This window comes from Procambarus clarkii, chromosome 63 (assembly GCF_040958095.1).
Source record: "Procambarus clarkii isolate CNS0578487 chromosome 63, FALCON_Pclarkii_2.0, whole genome shotgun sequence".
In the NCBI taxonomy this organism is placed as follows: Eukaryota; Metazoa; Arthropoda; class Malacostraca; order Decapoda; family Cambaridae; genus Procambarus; species Procambarus clarkii.
In genome coordinates, this window is record NC_091212.1 from 17,128,607 (window position 1) to 17,137,660 (window position 9,054).

A 9,054-nucleotide genomic window follows, 5' to 3' on the forward strand; every position below is an offset into this window, starting at 1 on the left:
GTAGAGTGGCTCGAAGTGACGCCGCCTCCACCACACCTAATCTTATCCTACTGCAAATGCAACAATAAATCTTTTCAATTTATCTGGACACTCATTTATTTAAATTATTCAACCTCAGTTATTGAAAGTCAAGCTCGACTGAATCTTTTCCTATAAATTGAATATATCTGTATATATAATTGATAATATACATTAGGTTAACAATTGCTTACTTAGTTATCTTTAATTTATCATATAAGTTTATAACATTGAATATAATCTCTTATGCCTAGTTACCAGCACTTGGACCAAATTTAAGAACCCCACCTGGAGTCCTTAAATTTATTTTAATGGAGCGACTCTGGCCTTAGAGGTGATTATATATGATTGATGGGAAGTCACTAAGTAAGCACAAGCTCCGAAAGCTCTGGCTGACAAGTCTGCGAATACATGTAATGTTACTTCATCATTTCTTTCCTTGATTATATTTCTCAGAAAGATTATCTGTTCGACTAAATTTTGTTCTTGAGTCATTTCCATCCAAGCTTTTTGTAACTGGGGTGGTAGTGGATCATCCCAACCATCTTTTGTCTTCCAAGCTTCTTGCACCAATAAACGTCACTTGATTGCTAAAGAGTTTAATAGTGGATCGAATACTTTTAATACCAAGTGGATCGAATATTTTGCTAACCTGTGAAAGCAAATCTCATTTTGTGGCAATGTAATAGTTTAATGGTACTGATTTGATTCATATGGTGTCTGAGATTAGGTTTCATCCCATACCTAACCCCTTTTGTGATTCAGGTACGAGATATTCAGGCTTATCTCTCTCGATTTGATTATTCAATGTCGCATTATTAGAGGCCCATGATTGTAGTGGCATGTTGGCACCTTACAATTCCTTGTTGGCCTCTTGATATATTTGTAATAGATCAGTAGTACTGTCAATTATCCCTTCAAAATTATCTACATATAGATTTTGACTAATTTCACCCCTTTAGGGACTTGATTTTTGCAGAAGAGTTTCCAAAGTTGCTTGCAGCAGAAATGGGCTAGACGTAGCACCGAAGAGCACAGACAAGAATCTATAAGTCACAATAGGAATATTTACATCTTCTGGGTTCTCTGCCCATAGAAACTTAGTGAAGTCTCTATCGTCTTCTTGTATGCCAAGCCTCAGGCAAAATCTGAAGGCAATCCAGCATCTCAAAGAGACACTGAATCTTTTCATATAAATTGAATATATCTGTATATATAATTGATGATATACATTAAGCTAGCAATTGCTTACTTAGTTATCTTTAATTTATCATATACGTTTATCGTATTGAATATAATCTCTTGTGCCTAGATACCAGCACATGGACCAAATTCAAGGTCATTCAATTGCATATGTTTATATATCATATCTCTGTAATACAAATTATTGGGTTTATTAGTATGTGAATATTAGCTGTTGTAATGATAGTGCTAGGCTGGATCATGTACACGATGATAGTGCTAGGCTGGATCATGTACACGATGATAGTGCTAGGCTGGACCATGTACACGATGATAGTGCTAGGCTGGATCATGTACACGATGATAGTGCTAGGCTGGATCATGTACACGATGATAGTGCTAGGCTGGATCATGTACACGATGATAGTGCTAGGCTGGATCATGTACACGATGATAGTGCTAGGCTGGACCATGTACACGATGATAGTGCTAGGCTGGATCATGTACACGATGATAGTGCTAGGCTGGACCATGTACACGATGATAGTGCTAGGCTGGATCATGTACACGATGATAGTGCTAGGCTGGACCATGTACACGATGATAGTGCTAGGCTGGACCATGTACACGATGATAGTGCTAGGCTGGACCATGTACACGTTTAGATCCTTGATTTAAATAGAACCAGTGTTCAGTTATAGAACTGAGTTATTTAGTCTTATCCTCTTATTAACAATACAAGCTGATCTACTCACCCTTAGGGACCCCACCTGCACCTTACAGGCCACAGTCTGTCATTAGGACAAGAGGAGGTAGTATTTATGACCCTAGCTAGGGACTTTAGTTGTGTTAACTTTGCATAAAGCAATTTTTTATTTAGTACAGTACAAGTCCTAAGTAATTCTCCTCATTTATCAATCCCGACAATTTTCCCACAGCAGTCAGTCAGCAAGACACCGAAATGTCAGCAAGGTGGTCAGTCAGTCTAGTGTCAGCAAAGCAGTCAGTCAGTCTAGTGTCAGAAAGGCAGTCAGTCAGTCTAGTGTCAGCAAGGCAGTCAGTCTGCCTAGTATCAGCAAGGTGGTCAATCCGCCTAGTGTCAGTAAGGCGGTCAGTCTGCCTAGTGTCAGTAAGGCGGTCAGTCTGCCTAGTGTCAGTAAGGCGGTCAGTCTGCCTAGTGTCAGTAAGGCGGTCAGTCTGCCTAGTGTCAGTAAGGCGGTCAGTCTGCCTGCTAGTATAACTCGCACAATATTCCCCATTTCTAAACTGTCCTTTCACCTGTGCCTCTCCATCTTCTATCCTCCCCCCCCCCCAAACAACCTGGGTTGTCCCTCTAAGATGCAGAGTTGTTACTTTGAACACTTGCCTTATGTGACTAATGTCACTGCTATTGCTCTTCTTACTCTCCCCTCTCTCTCTCTCTCTCTCTCTCTCTCTCTCTCTCTCTTCTTACTCTCCCCTCTCTCTCTCTCTCTTCTTACTCTCCCCTCTCTCTCTCTCTCTCTCTCTTCTCCCACTCATCCCATTCGTTCATTCTCCCTATCACTCCCTTTGTCTCTTCTCTCAATCATTCCCTTTGTCTTGTCTGCCTATCACTCTCTCTCTCTCCCCCCTCCTCTTATCTATTCCTTCCCTACCCTTTACCTCCCCCCCCCCCCCACTGCCGTGTCACCACCACCATGCAAGGCCACACACACACACACACACACACACACACACACACACACACACACACACACACACACACACACACACACACACACACACACACACACACACACACACACACACACAAACACACACACACACACACACACACACACACACACACACAAACACACACACACACACACACACACACACACACACACACACACACACACACACACACACACACACACACACACACACAAACACACACACACACACAAACACACACACACACACACACACACACACACACACACACACACACACACACACACACACACACACACACACACACACACACACACACACACACACACAAACACACACACACACACACACACACACACACACAGACACACACACACACACACACACACACACACACACACACACACACACACACACACACACACACACACACACACACACACACACACACAGATAGTTGTGTTCAGCCAGCCACGCAGGGAGGGTCGCTGGGGTCACGCGCTACAATAAACGCCAATATTTTGGGTTAATTAAGGCTACAGTGACAGATCACAGATCTCGGGGTATCACAAAGCGTATAACCGCCGCGAATAGGAAAGAAAAACACAGTGCTATCACTAGAACTTTATGTTAAACAGTGAATTCACCAGACAGGCCACGTGGAAGGGCCCACGAGGCTTTGTTTACATATTGGGTCAAGTGATCAGTGGTACAGTGAATTGGTGAACTGTAACACAACAGTCACACCGATACAGTGACTGACTCCAGAGATTTGTGTTAGATAGAGAAGAACCGCCATCATCAATCTACTGGATTAGTGAATCACCACGTGGGAGGCGACGACGGATCACTTCGTTATCCAGCACCGTAATTATTCACCTGGTTGTGAGAGCGGGAGGCTGACAGGTAGGTACCTCTCTCTGGTCAATTCTTCAGGTGTACAGAGGTAAATTATTACCAAATTCTTGCTCAGTATATCAGATACATTTAAAATATCAAAGTGGCTCATTTTGGGTAGAAAATGCCATTTTACGGGACCTCCGTAACACACGCACGCACACATGCACGCACGCACGCACACGTACGTTTGCAAGCACACACGCACGCACACACAAAAACAAACACACGCATGCATACACACATAAGTCCAGTCAGGCTAGAAGGGATTAACACCTTTCGTGGAAAGGGGATAAAACCTCACTCATAATCCAGCCCCTCTCCTACCCCTTCTCTTACCCCCTCTCTTACCCCTACTCTTACCCCCGTCTCTTACCTGCCATAATCTGCAGACATCTCACCTCCTCTTAACCCCCATCCCACGCACACACACACACACACGTTCTCTCTCTCTCTCTCTCTCTCTCTCTCTCTCTCTCTCTCTCTCTCTCTCTCTCTCTCTCTCTCTCTCTCTCTCTCTCTCTCTCTCTCTCTCTCTCTCTCTCTCTCTCTCTCTCTCTCTCTCTCCCTCTCTCTCTCTCTCTCTCTCTCTTGCTCTCTCTCTCTTGTTCTCTCTCTCTTGCTCTCTCTTCCTCTCTCTGTCTCTTCCTCTCTTGCTCTCTCTCTCTCTTGTTCTCTCCCTTGACAAGGGGCAAAATGGCAGGAGGATGCAACAGGGACACAGGAAACAGCCAGAGTGACCAAACGAAGGAAATGTTAACCCAAGTTCTGGAGGAATTCAGGAGGGAGATGAATGAAATGAGGATTACAATTAACAATCTGCAAAGTGAGCTGACATCAGCAAGGGAGGAGATCAAATCCCTCACACAGAAAAATAAAGAGACTGAGCATCAGATTATCATCCAAAGGAAAGGTGGGAATGTTACATTGGAAGGAAATGCCTCTGTACCTGAAACATTTGCGGACATACTGAAAGAGAGCTCAGAAGCAATGACCACAGTGAGGGAGGTAGCAATGCAAGCTGCTACCTCACAGGAAGCAGCAAGGTGCACCACTCAGCTGCTGGAGAGAAAAAGATCAGTAGTAGTTGTAGGCATTAAAGAACAGGAATGATCCAACAGGCAGCAATGGAATAGCAAGGGTAGAGAGGCAGTACATGGGCTACTGAAGGGGTTACAGATGGAAGGGGCTGAACAAAACATTGAGAAGGTTTTCAGGTTGGGCGGGTACAACAAGGACATAAACCGACTTGTAAAGGTGGTGTTTACAAACGAAACCACGAAGGAGGATATTCTCGAAAGAAAGAGTCGTCTGCAGCGTGTGGAGGAATACAAAAAAGTATCCCTGCAGAGGGACAGGACGAAGGAGGAGAGAGCCAGGGCAGCAGAGGCAAGGAGGAAGTGCAGGGAGAGAGGAGCAAACCAGGAAATCACAGCCCCCAGCACAACAGTCCTAGAAACAAGAGGCGAACCCAAGACCAGCATCCCAGCAACACCAGAGGGGAGGGCAATACCACCACCCCCCTCTGCATAGAAACACTCCCTTTCCCTCACCCTACCTGCCCCCACCCAACCCTCCCTTCCCCCCCCCCACCCCATTCTGACCCTGTCACCCATTCCCATCATGTCCCCCCTCCCACCTTTCCCCCCCTCTCTCCCCTCCCCCTTCATCCCATACCCTCCCTATCCCTCCTCCCCCCTCACCCCGTATCCTCCAAGTCCCCCCTATCTCCTTAACCCACACCCTACCTGTCCCCCCCTTCCCTTAAACCCCCACCCCCCACCCCAAAATACTCTGAGACCCTGCAAACCACCTCACAGATCTTCTCACCCACGGAACAGCTTCCCACACCAGCAGAATGCTCGCCAAGAAAGGGACAAGAAAATGAACAGAAAAAAGTGAGCTTCAGGGCAATGTACACTAACATAGATGGGGTTACAAATAAAACAAGTGAACTCGGAGAATGGGCACTAGAAGAAAACCCAGACATAATAGCACTCACAGAAACAAAGCTAACGAAAACTATAACAAACACAGTGTTTCCACAGGGCTACTATGTAGTGAGGAAAGAGAGAGAAGGGAGAGGAGGAGGTGGTGTAGCTTTGCTACTAAGAGAAGGTTGGAGTTTCAAAGAGATGGTAATTCAGAACTGTGAAGGTTTCAGTGACTACATATCAGGCACCATAACAACTGGAGGACAGAAAATTATAGTAGTAGTCATATATAATCCCCCACCGAATGACAGAAGACCCAAACAGGAATATGATAGAAACAACTTGGCCACCATCAATATAACAGAGAGAGCAGCTTCTGTGGCTAGCAGGAACGGACCAGACTACTAATCATGAGAGACTTCAACCATGGGAAGATAGATTGGGGGAACATAGGCCCACATGGAGGCACAGACACATGGAGAGCTAAGCTGCTGGATGTGGCAACAAGAAACTTTCTAAGTCAACACGTCAAGGGACCGACAAGAATGAGAGGAGGGGATGAACCAGCCTTGCTTGATCTGATATTTACCCTAATTGAGTCGGATATAAGGAAAGTTAAGTTGGAAGCCCCCTTGGGAATGAGTGATCATAGTGTATTGAGCTTTGAGTACCTAGTTGAGCCAGGAATTATAACCCCCAAAAAAGAACTGGGAAACAAAGGGCTGGCATACCGAAAAGGGAAACTATGAGGAGATGAATAAATTCCTATGGGATATACATTGGGACACAGAACTCAGAACCAAGTCCGTACAAGACATGATGGACTATGTCACCCAAAAATGTCAGGAGGCTGTAAGCAGGTTTGTCCCAGCCCGACAGGAAAAAACAGAGAAGCAAAGGAAGAATCCATGGTTTATTAGGGAATGTATGAAAGCAAAGGAGCTGAACAAAAGGGCATGGAGGAACTTCCGTAATAACAGAACACCAGAAAGTAGAGAGAGATTCAAGACTCAAAGACTCAAGATTCCAGAGAACCAGGAACGAGTATGTTAGTGTGAGAAGAGCAGCTGAGAAAAGGTATGAAAATGATATAGCTAATAAAGCCAAGACCGAACCAAAGCTACTACACAGTCACATCAGGAGGAAGACAACAGTGAAGGAACAGGTGATGAAACTTAGGGTGGGCGAGGACAGGTACACAGAGAATGACAAAGAGGTGTGTGAAGAACTCAACAAAAGGTTCCAGGAGGTCTTTACAATAGAACAGGGAAAAGTCACGGCGCTAGGAGAGGTGGCAGCAAACCAGGTGACCTTGGAAAGATTCGAAAATACAAGAGATGAGGTCAAGAAGTACCTATTGGAGCTGGATGCGAGAAAAGCTGTTGGGCCGGACGGAATCTCACCATGGGTATTGAAAGAGTGTGCAGGAACACTTTGCTTGCCACTCTCCATAGTGTAGGTCATTGGAAACTGGACCATAGTAGGTCACTGGAAACGGGAGACCTACCAGAAATATGGAAGACTGCTAATGTAGTACCAATATACAAAAAGGGTGACAGACAAGAGGCACTGAACTACAGGCCAGTGTCCTTAACTTGTATACCATGCAAGGTGATGGAGAAGATTGTGAGAAAAAACCTAGTAACACATCTGGAGAGAAGAAACTTCGTGTCAACCCATCAACATGGGTTCAGGGAGGGTAAATCTTGCCTTACAGGTTTGTTAGAATTCTACGATCAGGTGAGAAAGATTAAGTCCGCCTATCCTTCTCTTTAGCAAGAGAAGGATAGGCGGACTGCATTTTTTGGACTGTCGGAAAGCCTTTGACACAGTACCCCATAAAAGGTTGATGCATAAGCTGGAGAAACAGGCAGATGTAACTGGGAGGGCGCTCCAGTAGATAAGGGAGTACCTAAGCAATAGGAAGCAGAGAGTTACAGTGAGGGGTGAGAGCTCAGAATGGCGTGAAGTCACCAGTGGAGTCCCACAGGGCTCTGTGCTTGGACCTATCCTGTTTCTGATATACGTAAATGATCTCCCAGAGGGTATAGACTCATTCCTCTTAATGTTTGCTGACGACGCCAAAATTATGAGAAGGATTAAGACAGAGGAGGACAGCTTGAGGCTTCAAGAAGACCCGGAAAAGCTGCAGGAATGGTCGAACAAATGGCTGCTAGAGTTTAACCCAAGCAAATGTAATGTAATGAAGATAGGGGTAGGAAGCAGGAGACCAGATAAAAAGTATCATTTGGGAGATGAGATACTTCAAGAGTCAGAGAAAGAGAAAGACCTGGGGGTTGATATCATGCCAGACCTGTCCCCTGAAGCTCATATCAAGAGGATAACATCAGCAGCATATGCCAGGTTGGCTAACATAAGAACCGCCTTAAAACTTGTGTAAGGAATTTTTCAGAACATTATACACCACATATGTCAGACCAATCCTGGAGTATGCAGCTCCAGCATGGAGTCCATATCTAGTCAAGGATAAGACTAAACTGGAAAAGGTTCAAAGATTTGCCACCAGACTAGTACCCGAGCTGAGAGGTATGAGCTACGAGGAGAGACTACAGGAATTAAACCTGTTGAATTAAGACAGGGCACTGAACTACAGGCCAGTATCCTTGACTTGTATACCATGCAAGGTGATGGAGAAGATCGTGAGAAAAAAACTGGTAGCACATCTGGAGAGAAGGGACTTTGTGACAAATCGACAACATGGGTTCAGGGAGGGTAAATCTTGCCTGACTGGCTTAATAGAATTCTATGACCAGGTGACACAGATTAAGCAAGAAAGAGAGGGCTGGGCGGACTGCATTTTCTTGGATTGTCGGAAAGCCTTTGACACAGTACCGCATAAGAGGCTGGTACATAAGCTGGAGAGACAGGCAGGTGTAGCTGGTAAGGTGCTCCAGTGGATAAGGGAGTATCTAAGCAATAGGAAGCAGAGAGTTACGGTGAGGGGTGAGACCTCCGATTGGCGTAAAGTCACCAGTGGAGTCCCACAGGGCTCTGTACTCGGTCCTATCTTGTTTCTCATGTATGTAAATGATCTCCCGGAGGGTATCGATTCATTTCTCTCAATTTTTGCGGACGATGCTAAAATTATGAGAAGGATTAAAACAGAAGAGGACTGTTTGAGGCTTCAAGAAGACCTAGACAAGCTGAAGGAATGGTCGAACAAATGGTTGTTAGAGTTTAACCCAACCAAATGTAATGTAATGAAGATAGGTGTAGGGAGCAGGAGGCCAGATACAAGGTATCATCTGGGAGAGGAAATTCTTCAGGAGTCAGAGAAGGAAAAAGACTTGGGGGTTGATATCAC